The 11180-nt window shown below is 41.6% G+C and overlaps 1 protein-coding gene across 11 annotated transcripts in view; it reads left to right on the top strand.

The window, feature by feature from the left end:
• Positions 1 to 543: 543 nt before the first annotated feature.
• The window catches only part of NCOA1 (nuclear receptor coactivator 1), a 261261-nt gene continuing 250624 nt past the window's right edge, over positions 544 to 11180 (top strand). For 9 of the 11 annotated variants that reach the window (XR_014254217.1, XM_082427427.1, XM_082427418.1 and 6 more), the window contains exon 1: positions 544 to 925. The gene's annotated coding sequence lies outside the window, so the exon portion shown is untranslated. Of the gene's footprint in view, positions 926 to 1101; positions 1445 to 1522; positions 1542 to 11180 lie in introns of those variants that run through there. The other 2 variants (XM_082427424.1, XM_082427425.1) reach the window with 2 other exon arrangements.

The following is an 11180-nucleotide window of genomic DNA, read 5'->3' as shown; positions in this document are numbered from 1 at the left end:
AAAGGGCTGCGGATGTGTCTCGCTCAAAGTAATACAAGAAATTAGCGGAGGGACAGGCCAGAACCCACTCCACCCGGGTCTACTGCGTCCCTCGCCGCTCCACACCTTCCCGGACAGATCAGGCCAGCGGGAGGCTGCAGGCCGGGCGGCCTAGCTGAAAGCACCCTGGGGTTCGAGGCGGCTTCCCGGCAGCAGTCATAGGAACGCCCCGAGGGGAGGGGAAGAGTTAGGGCCTCCTTTCCCACACTTCGTTAGGACGCGGGCCGGGGCGGGACCGCGGCAGCCCTCCCTCGGGCCTGCGGCCGGCAGAGGGCGCGGGGCAGCTCCTCGTTTCGCTGCCCGGCGGGCGGGGAACTGGCTGCCCCCGGAGCGCCGTCGGAGCTCCCGGGCACCGGGTCGCGGTAGCCCGGCCGGCCGGAGGGCGCAGGGGCAGCGCAGAGGGCAGCACGGCGGGAAGTGGGCGGGGCGGCCGGGAGCCGGCGGGGCGGGGCGGGGCGGGGCTGGGCGGGGCGCGGAGGGGGCGGGGCCGCGAGCGGGGGGCGGTGGCGGCGGCGGCGGCGGCGGCGGCGGTAGCTGAGGAGGAGGAGGAGAACATGGCGGCCGCGGAGAGCGGCTGAAATGCCTGTTTTTCAGGCCAGGCGAGCGGGAATCTGAAGCGATTCTCTGAGCCTTCCCCTCAGACGGCTGGACCGCGGCCTCGAGCGCCTCGACTGCCCTGTTCCCTGCTGCTCCCTCGAGTGCAGCCTGCGCCCGGTCCGTTCTGCATCCCCCTGCGGGGGGACTCCTGCTCCGGAGGAGGGGGCCGGAGAGCCGCGGCGGCGGCGGCGGGCTCCCGGCCCGAGCAGCGGCGGAGGCCGCGGCGGCGCCGCCACGGTCGCGGGCGAGCGCGGCGCCCGTCAGCGCGGCCCAGAGGCGGCGGCGGCAGGTGAGTGGCAGGCGGCGGGCGCCGAGCCTCCCGGTGGGTGCAGCTGTCACGAGCCGCGCGGCCGCCGAGGCCCTAGGGGGCGGGAGCAGCTGGTGCCCCTCCGCCCGCCGTTCTCCTTTCTCTCCGCTCCGTTCCCCCTCCCACTTTCCCCGACTTCTCCCTCGGCCTCGCGCGGCTGGAGGGGGCGGAGGTCGCAGCTGTCACGGGCACCAGCTGGGGGCTGTGCCGCGGATGGAAACTGCTGCAGCAGCGACTTCCCTGCCCCGTTTCCCAGTTGCCCTAGTTAGAGCGGACGGGGCGAGCATCCGCGGAGGGTGCGCGAGGCTCGCGGCCGCCGGCCCGGCGTGGGGAGAGGCGCCCCGAGCCCGCGGGCGCTCCCCGCCGCCGAGAGGGGGAGCCGGAAGTCGGTGCGGGCGCCCCTCGGCCCCGGCGAGCGCGGTGACCTTGGCAAGCCCGGTAACCTCTCAGAGTCTCGCTTGCCGGGACTGCGAAATGGGGATGACCGTGGCGAGCCTTCTTGTAAGCGCAGCCTCCGACGGCGCTTCTGTTTACCCCCGCGCACTTGCTTTACCCTTCTCCAGACGAGGGATTTCGGAGGCAGAAACGGGATGGATAAGTGAGATTTTCCTGTTATGTTTAGGGTTTGGTCCCCTTCGTCGGATTCTGCTGAAAGGATTTAGGAAGGGGAGCAAACATGTTGGCTGGAAGACTGAGAGGTGGGATGGGTTAATGGTCAGCGACAGAACTCGAGCCATTCCCTGGTCGCTTGGAAGAGAAATGGAGAAACCGGACACCAGAGTCCCTGCTCTTACTACCCAGCTGTGTTGTTTTGTGTTTTCTGTTTTTAAAGCAGTCACTCCCATAGACTAGACACTGCCTCGGTTGACGATGTTAGAGGGAGACGGAGGGTTTGACAATAAAGCCTGTATGTGTGACAAGGAGAGTCCGTGCTGCTGTGGCTGCAGTTTGGTGGGGAGGAAAACTTGAAGCTGGAGGATCTTTTAGCCTTTCAGGCTGGGCTCTCTTCGTTCACTGTAGGTGTTGAAGAGGCAGGTGTCCTTGTGGAGAAGGTGACATTTTTTTCTTTTGAGACGGTGAATTTTTAATGCTGAGCATGATGGTGGTGAATGAAGGGTTCTGGAGTGAATTGCAGTCCCAGCACCCTCTGTTGATGCCAAGAGTAATCTCTGTGGCGATGATTTGTGAGGGCTGAGGCTTTCACTTCAGTGATTAAGAAATCTTCAAGTGTCTGTGTAAAACATTGCTGCGGTGAAGCTTAGATTATACTGTACAGCTGAAGGGATGGAGTTCAGGGGTTAAATTTGTTTGAGGTTTGTCTTCAATTTTGGAATTGGTTGAAGGTTAGTCTCAAAAAAAAAAAAAAAAAAAAAAAGTTGGCCAAAGGGGCCTCTCAGCTTGTTTCACAGAAGCTGTGATGTAGTAGGAAGGGGGTCAGATTTCATGTTGAGAATAATATAAAAAGAAAGTGTTTGCTTGGGTCTTTTGGCTCTTGAACTAGAAATAGTTTTGGGTTAAAAGTAGCAGTGAGGTTTGATTCAGCTTAATAAATGGGCATTCCTTGAACTATGTTATAAACAGATGCAACTGCAAGTGTTTCTTTTTTATCTCCTGTACTCTGTGGAAGGGTCTAATTTGGTTTTGTGAACTAGCGTTGGAAATGGTTTCCCCCTATTTCTTATTCAGATTTTATCCTTTGGGAACAATGGATCAAAACGGGGGCCTGAATAGGGAATATATGGTTTGGAGAGAAAATGCAGGGATACTGCTTATAAGAACAGGCATTTGGTTTGATTTTTGTAAACATTTTGCACTGATTATTTATTTCATTTATTTAACTCACAATGAAGTTTGATTTTTAAGGTGCAGAATTTGAATTTTACATAGTTTATAGTTGATCTTTTTCTCATTTCCTTCTGAGAAAATCTGTAGGATTGTGTCTTTTAAATTACTTTTTGTGTGGTTTAAGCCAAGGGAGTATTTTAGATCTGCATTTTTGGTAAGTGGTTTTATTGAAAAAAAAGTGCTTGATGGAACTAATGGTGATTGTTCCACTTAAACTGGGATTATATAGACAATGCATTTTCCTCCCTCTTTCTGCCAACATTTGTTTTTCTTTCTCCTTCAATTCCAGGGTTTCATTTCTAGAAATCTGGGCTGGAAACAGAAGCAGCAGTTTGTATAATACCAAGAACTTGCTTATGCCAGGAAGCTGTAAGGGTAGCATGAAGTGGGTGTGGTATAAAGATACTGCCACTATTTAAGACAATTTAACTGTTGAGGGAGTCCAGGGTCAAACTTTAATTTTTGTTGAATTTCCTGTTTTCTTTGTATGTGTTAATCTTTTGGTGGGCAGAGGATTGGGTTGCTATGGTGCTGACTGGTGTATATTGTGAAAGCACTGGCAAAATTTCATGCTTTTACTCTATACGGAAGGGTGCTAAACAAGCCTAAATAATTTAAAGATGTTGCTCCCAGGATGGAATGTTCTCTGCATGTACTGTTGATCCTGCTAATCCAGTGATCGGTCTTCACCAGGACTAAATGTTGAGTAAATGATGAGGGTGGTATAGAGGTGCTGAAAGGTGGAGCGGGGAAGAAAGGATATTGGACATTCTTTGAAAATCTTTTCTCTATTGGACTGTATATCAGAGTATGGTTTATAATTCTTTTTAAAGGACATCTCTTCTCTGTCCTCATCGATTTCACCATAACTTCTCTTACATACTACCTTTGTTCCTTACTTAAGTTTGTCTTTATTGCCCTATCCCCCAAGGGCTCCACATTGCTTGAATATGTTGCATATCTTTTGGAGTTGGTTGGTCTTAAACCATATGGCCTAAAATAGCTTTCATTTTAGGGCAAGTATGGGAGGTAAACACAGCACACACCACCGAGTAGAATCTTCTTAAGTCATGGGGCGAGGAGATCCCCAGGATTCTCATTATTGTCTTGGCAGTGATTTTTACTTTCTGCCTATGATAATCACAGGAATTCTCAGAGGGCCATCAGCTGCTTTCCTAGCATAGGTCCAAAAACATGTGGTGGGCTCCTTTTTACATTACTTCCAGATACCGGGTGCAGAAGAGTGTGGGATTGGATGAAGTGCATGTGTTTCAGGAGTTGAATGACAGAGCGCTATATCCAGTCTTGGGCTGCAGAACCATACAAATTTCTCCCCAACTTGTACAACTTTCCTATGAGTTGGACAGACTAGACTGTAGAAAAGGACTTCTTCATTGCTTCTCTCCCAGGTTAACCAGTAGCTTAGCTCTTGGTTATTGGTCACTAAGGATGGACCTTATGGTCTCTAACCTTTTTTCTTACCATTGGAGGTGAGGTCTAGTCATTTCAAGCCTTTCTTTCTCTCTTCTTTGTGTTTTACTTAGACTTTGTGCCTCTCTCTCAACATACGGGGTCAGAGGTCATAAAATGGCCTAGTGGCAACTGTGTACCATTCTTGGTTGCTTAGTTTAAGGAGGAGGTGCAGGTTTTTTCCTTTAGTTGAATTCCAGATGATGTTTTGTGGGTGCACAGTATTTGGATTAACATAAATTATTGTTTTATATTTCTGCAAGATACATGGTTGAATAAGAAGAATTATTACAAAACACTGACACCAACATTTAAGTCCAGTTCTAGAAATGCAAGTAGAGTTGGTTGTTGAATCCATGCTTCCTCCCCCATTCCCCCATCTGCAACACAGTATTTTTGAGGCTTCTTGAAATGACAGGCTTTTAGAAAAGCTTAGTATAGTTATCATATTTTGAAGATAAATAGCTTATGCCAAAACAGAAGCTATAGTCACTGGAGGAGTTGTAGAAGACTTCACATTAATCAGTCTAGTCACCCTCATCTTAGATATATTTTGATCTAATCTCTCCCCATGTGTATGTTTCAATGTGGACGGTGGGAAGTTGGGCTTTACTGAGAAGTCCTGGACCTGACCACTGGGAACAGACAGATGAGATCCATAACAATAGGTGCAAGCACAGAAGTGAAATACACCTATTAACAGGGCCAGAAGTCTAATAACACTGGTTTATCCAATGCTTCCAGAGTGATACTTCATTTTTGCCTGTAATTTTGAGGCAGTTTTTAAGCTTCTTTTGAGAATGGATGTTTGACTTCAGACACAGGAATGGTGCCCTGGCTCTTTTACTTAGTAGATGTAACCTTGGGCTAGTTATTTAACCACAGTAAACCTCAGGTTTTCGTGCTTAAAATTGGAATAATGTACTTAAACTCATATTGTTGTGACCTTTAAATTAACGTATTATATTAAATAATAAGATATGTCTAGCATAATGATGGGCAGGTAGTTAAGACTTTAATAATGTTTTCTACATTTCCATAATCTAAACACATCACTGCCTAATCCATCATCAGATTATCTGATTCTTTTCTTTGCAATTTCTTGGATTTCCCCCTTTATTTCTGCCTCTACAGTCTGGTCCCCCTGTCATTTTGCACATGGAGTAACTAGCATCACATGAACTCTGTGGGCCTGAGTTTCTTTATCATCAGATGAGCATATTGGTCTGAATTCACATTTCTTCTTGTGCTGAAATTCTATGATTTGTAGGTTTATAGCTGTTTGCCTGCATGCATTTGCCTCTCTAATTCATCCTACATATAAATGTTGAAAAAATTCTTTGCTGAAATATTTTTTGATGTTATTGTTTTTAGTGGAGACTCTCTGTGGAAAAATTTATCAAATGTAAATCATTTAAACTGTTCTTGTATTTCTCATTCCAGAAAATTTGCTGCAGATGGCATATGCAGAAATGCTTTGTAAACTGTAAAGTGCTACACAAGTGAAGAAAGTATTATAATCACTTGTAGATATCTTGCTTCTTTGATTTTACATGTTTCGTTTCTTTATTTAAATTGTATTCCTTTTTCCTTTATCACTTAACCTTCAAAAACAGTCAGAGCTGGTATGTTCTCTAGAAAGCTTGATTTTTATCACACTCCTTTAGCATCGATTACCCAGTTTGTTCTTTTTTTTTTTCATTTAAATTAAAAAAATTTTTTGTATTGGAGTATAGTTGCTTTACACTGCTGTGTCAGTTTCTGCTGTACAACGAAGTGAATCAGCCATACGTATACATATATCCCCTCTTTTTTGTAGTTCCTTCCCATTTAGGTCACCACAGAACACTGAGTAGAGTTCCATGTGCTATACAGTAGGTTCTCATTACTTGTCTATTTTATACATAGTACTGTATATATGTCAATCCCAGTCTCCCAGTTCACCACCCCACCCCTTCCTCCTTGGTATCCATACATTTATTCTTTACATCTGTGTCTCTATTTCTGCTTTGCAAATAAGGTCATCTATACCATTTTTCTAGATTCCACATATATGCATTAATATATGATATTTATTTTTCTCTTTCTGACTTACTGCACTCTATGACAGTCTCTAGGTCCACGCACGTCTCTGCAAATGACACAATTTCGTTCCTTTTTATGGCTGAGTAATATTCCATTGTATATATGTACCACATCTTCTTTATTCATTCCTCTGTTGATGGACATTTAGGTTGCTTCCATGTCCTGGCTAATGTATATAGTGCTGCAGTGAACATTGGGGTGCATGTATCTTTTTGAATTATGGTTTTCTCTGGGTATATGCCCAGGAGTGGGATTGCTGGGTCATATGGTAGTTCTATTTTTAGCTTTTTAAGGATCAGTTTGTTCTGTATAATAAATTTCTTCCTTTCCTTCTTCTTCTTCTTTTTTTTTTTTTGAAAGAGTTTCTCTTTTTAGTGTATGTTGAATTGGCTTTCCTAATTAGATTAGAAAATCCTCGAGATGGCATGAACCACAACGTTTAGAGCAAAGGGCCCTTAATGGTAATTTGGAACAACCTTGTTAATATTATAGATGAGAAGACTAAGGCCAGACAAATATAGTAATTTTCATGGGCCACATAGTTAGTGTCTTTACTTGGGCAAGAACCCAGGTATTTGGCTCCCAGTCTTCTTTATGAGAGTTACTTATTGTATTTGAAAGTTATTACAAAGAGATTTAAAATTTTAAGAATTTTAGTAAGATTTTGAGTAACGTGTAAGCTAGTAGGAAAGGCGTATTTTTGGCTTTTGGCCAAAAATTGTCAAATATTGTAATAAGGTATTAATCAGGAATTAATTAAGGCTGCTGTCTCAAAAAGTACAAAAGTGCCTGGAGAGAAATGTTTGCTTTTCTTGTATGGCCCTCATTCAGAGTCAGCAAATATTTATTGAGGACTGTCTCCGAGACACAGTGTACTCAGGTACTGTGCTTGCTCTATATGTTACATTTTATAAACAAGGAAAGGCAGCTCAGGGAAGTTAAGTGGCTGGTATAAGATTGCACAGCTTGTAGGTATTAGGGATGACATTTGAGTCCAGGTCTTCTGACCTGAAATCACGAGCATACCTCTAAATTGGCTTCTCTCCAAGGTGCTCCCCACACTTGGCCACACTGTAGCCCTCTGTTACTTTCTGGACTCCTTTCTGTTGTCTACATGTGCAGTAGAGACTGCTGCCATCTCCATTGCTTTCTGATGATCCAGGAGCCAGTGTACCAGTTACTTAATGAAAGTATCACTTTAAGATTTTTGTGCTGTTTCTGATCTCACCTTTGTACTTTAGTAATGTTGATTCTTTGGTGCTTCTGTCTAGGTAAGCTTATCTTTGAATGGTTGGTTTGGATTTTTAGCAATAAAATTCTGCCTCTCATGTTTTGTTAGTATTTAAATAGCTAAAGCTTAGGGTATTTTTTTCATTTGGAATAAATTGCTTGGTCATTCTCTGTGTTTCCACTTGTATTTTGAATGGTTGGTGTTATTCTTATAGCTTTAATATATTACATCTTGCATTTTTAGTTTGCTTATATGGTTAAAACATTTACATGCTTTTATTATCAAGCATAGATTCGGTTGTTTAACAGTAGAGGATATTCTATTGTGAGTGTATGTTTGTATATATACAGATATCATGCCATATTGGACCAGATAGTTGAAGGATGAAATGTCCTTGCCTTTTGAAAGTACCTGTATGTGTAATACTGGCTTTACTTTGCCGAGTTTGTTTGGAGGAAACCAGGGAAAAGATATTTGTTCTACAAAGTCTAATTCCTACCTCCCTCTTCATTCCAGGTGGTACAGGAAGTCTGTAATTGAATTTCTAAGTAGCCACTCAATCATTCATTCAAGACATAGTTATATGAGTACCTACTTTGTTCAAGGTGCTGTGTTGTTAAAAGATAGGGAAGTTAAATGATAAGATATAGATCCTGTCCGTAAGGAGATTATGACCTAAGAGAGGTGATAAAACTACACACAGATACCTATATTACTAATTAAATGTGATGAGTGCTATGAGAGAGGTACTGAAATAGTACTTTGAGGAATCAGGAGAGTGAGCAATTATTTTCATTTGAAAGGGATAGGGGCAAGTTTCGTGGTGGACTTCGTGGTGGACAGGAACATTGAAGGCAGAGGATGATTTCTGTGTGAGTGAGGGGGAGGAGAGCAGTATATTCAGGAAGATTAAATAGCAAAGATGAAAGGACAGAGATGCTTGGGGTTATTTTGGGAATCATAAAGGGGGAAAGTGCAAGCGGGAGGGTGGCACCAGCTGAAGTGGGAGAGGGAACCAGATGTTCTAGGTGCAGTTGTAAGACATTGAATGATTTTAATGGAGGGAGGTGGTGAGGAACGGTGAAGTTTGTAGATCTGGATGAAAATGAGAAGTGCCAGTTTTCCAAATCTATGTGGATCTTTTTTTGGCGGGTTTTACACCCCAAATCTTATATTTTCATAGTTTTTGAAATGATTCCATATGTAAGGCTTACCACACTGGGAACTTACGCATTTTTATGTATATTTGAGAACATACTTTTTTTTTTCTTGATGGAAGTTAGTACAAAATCTTTTTCACTGTCTTATGCTTTTAAAAATTAAAAAAAAATTTTTTTAAAGCAGTAGCTATTTCTTTAAGCAGTGTGTTATCATTTGGAATTCTTAAGATGATGCAGTGGACTTGTTTTTCAAGTGTAAAAATGTCATCCTTATGTAAATATGTGTCACTCTATAAGTTAGATTGGTCATACAAGTTGAAAGCCCCTGGCTCTCAATATATTTCATGATTTATTTTACTGATTTATTTATGCCCTGCCATGTTCCAAAAAGGATTTAAGGCAGGATATGTCATGAAGAGTCTTGGACCTTGTTCCAGCCCTGTCTATTATTTGACTGAATTGCTAACCAACATTACACTGAGGGAACAGTGTTGAAGACAGCTGATGTCATAGAATGTACTGCAGTTGTGTCTTTTGCCAACTGGTAGTAATTCAGAGATGGATACAATATAATTAGAGTACCTTTAAAGATAACTCCTTTGAACTTCCATAGCATGCCAGGGAAATTGGTTGGAAGGGACTCATGGAGAGCTTTGACCCTTGGGAGCCCAGGCACATTTAGAACAGTGGTCTCTACAGTAGGGTTTACATAAAATTATCAGAGAAACATTAGAGGTGTGTTAGAAAGTTTCTTACTTTCAGTCTGCTGTGATGTTTTATAGTTTATAGGAGCCTGGGTAATTGCTTTTTTAGATTTATTATTTTAAATAGTAGACTAAACATATATTGTATTGCAATAAGGAGTCACCAAGCAGATTTTTTATAAAATATTTCATACAGGTTAACTGGTCATCTTGAGGTAAAGGACTTAAGAATTGTCTAATTTAAAGATGACTTATTAATTTTTCTTTCACAAAAATACAAATGTCCAAAATTTGCTGACATTTTCCTCTGACAAGTGTCTGTGAGTAGTATACTACCTAGCAGATATTTATGAAAATAAACCCACTAAATCTGTCCCTTTGGGATGATGGTAAATTCTTAACAGTGACTCAAAAAGTAATTACCTTTCAAAACAAAATAAAATTCAATGTTTCGGAGAGAGGTTATTGAAAATGTATATTTGGGACTATTTCCATCATTATTGGATTTAATTGCTGAAAATGATGTTAAAACTTTAAGAATGTTTGTATATGTACACTTGAACTTGAAAACCAAATTTTCTAACCTGTATAAAGACCTTGTAAGAGAGGCGTTTTAGTGGTTTTGGGCCCATCTACTGAAAATATAAAAAAGGCAATACTATCTGATGAGTTAGTAAGAACAACTGATTGTCATCAGGAAATATGGAAATGCACTGTCTGAATTTTAGCAAAAACTTTTGCATAAATGGTGAAGAGGATTGAAAATTGAAATTCATGTTTTATTCAGTGCAGCAAGTGATGCAGTTCTTCCCTTTGGTTATACTCATCTTTGTGAAGTATGTTTTTTGGCTATGATAACCATTAAAACCAAATAAAAGAGTTACTTATTATAAAAATGAACTGAATTTAGAACCAGACTTTTAAGTTGCTGTATTACAAAATATGAAAGCAAAATTTAAAAATAATAGTGTTCATCACATTACTGTCACCAAAAATGGTGGTAGTATTAAAAACAATATTTATTAGGGAGAGCATAAAGCTGTGTCATCAATAGGTATATTAAATGTTTAAAAACTGTTTATTTTATTATAATAAATGTCATTCTTTTACATATCCATTTTTGTGTATGCTTTATAAGGCACATAATTTATTGGTCTAGTGGGCAATGTATATAAATTATAAATAAATGTACATATATGGCTTCTTATTCAAAACCCTTTTAGCCGTGGGGTATATGATAAGAATAGTTACCACTGTTTTGTAGGAAGGATTTTTTTTTTTTTCTCTGTAATATATTTATTACTCCGGTCTTATAAATCAGGAAAGGAGGATAACACTTCTTCCTAAGACTCAAAAGAAGCTCCAGCACCAGCACCCAAAGCTGAAATTCTACTTAAACTACTCCTTGAAAAATTACACACGAACAGTGAAACATTATCATGTGCTATGCTAGTATTAAGAATATATTCTAAATTATCCCATTGCTATGTATTTTGTGCATTCGGTGATCTACCCAGTCATAATGTAATCACACATACGTGCTTTATCGTACATAATACATACTGTGTATAATCATACATTATTTACCCCATGCACATAAGCACGTCCATTAAACTATTAATGTTGCATAATAGATAATTAGTTCACCATACATACCATTCTTTACCACATAGATTACCCATTGTGTAACATATACAATTAATATTACATAGAACACACTAATAATTGTATGTGCCCTATTA

The sequence above is a fragment of the Balaenoptera physalus genome (genome assembly GCF_965194825.1).
Source record: "Balaenoptera physalus genome assembly, chromosome: 15".
NCBI classification, from domain to species: Eukaryota; Metazoa; Chordata; class Mammalia; order Artiodactyla; family Balaenopteridae; genus Balaenoptera; species Balaenoptera physalus.
Note: the sequence above shows the minus strand (reverse complement) of the source record. Positions and strands in the feature narration are given on the sequence as shown.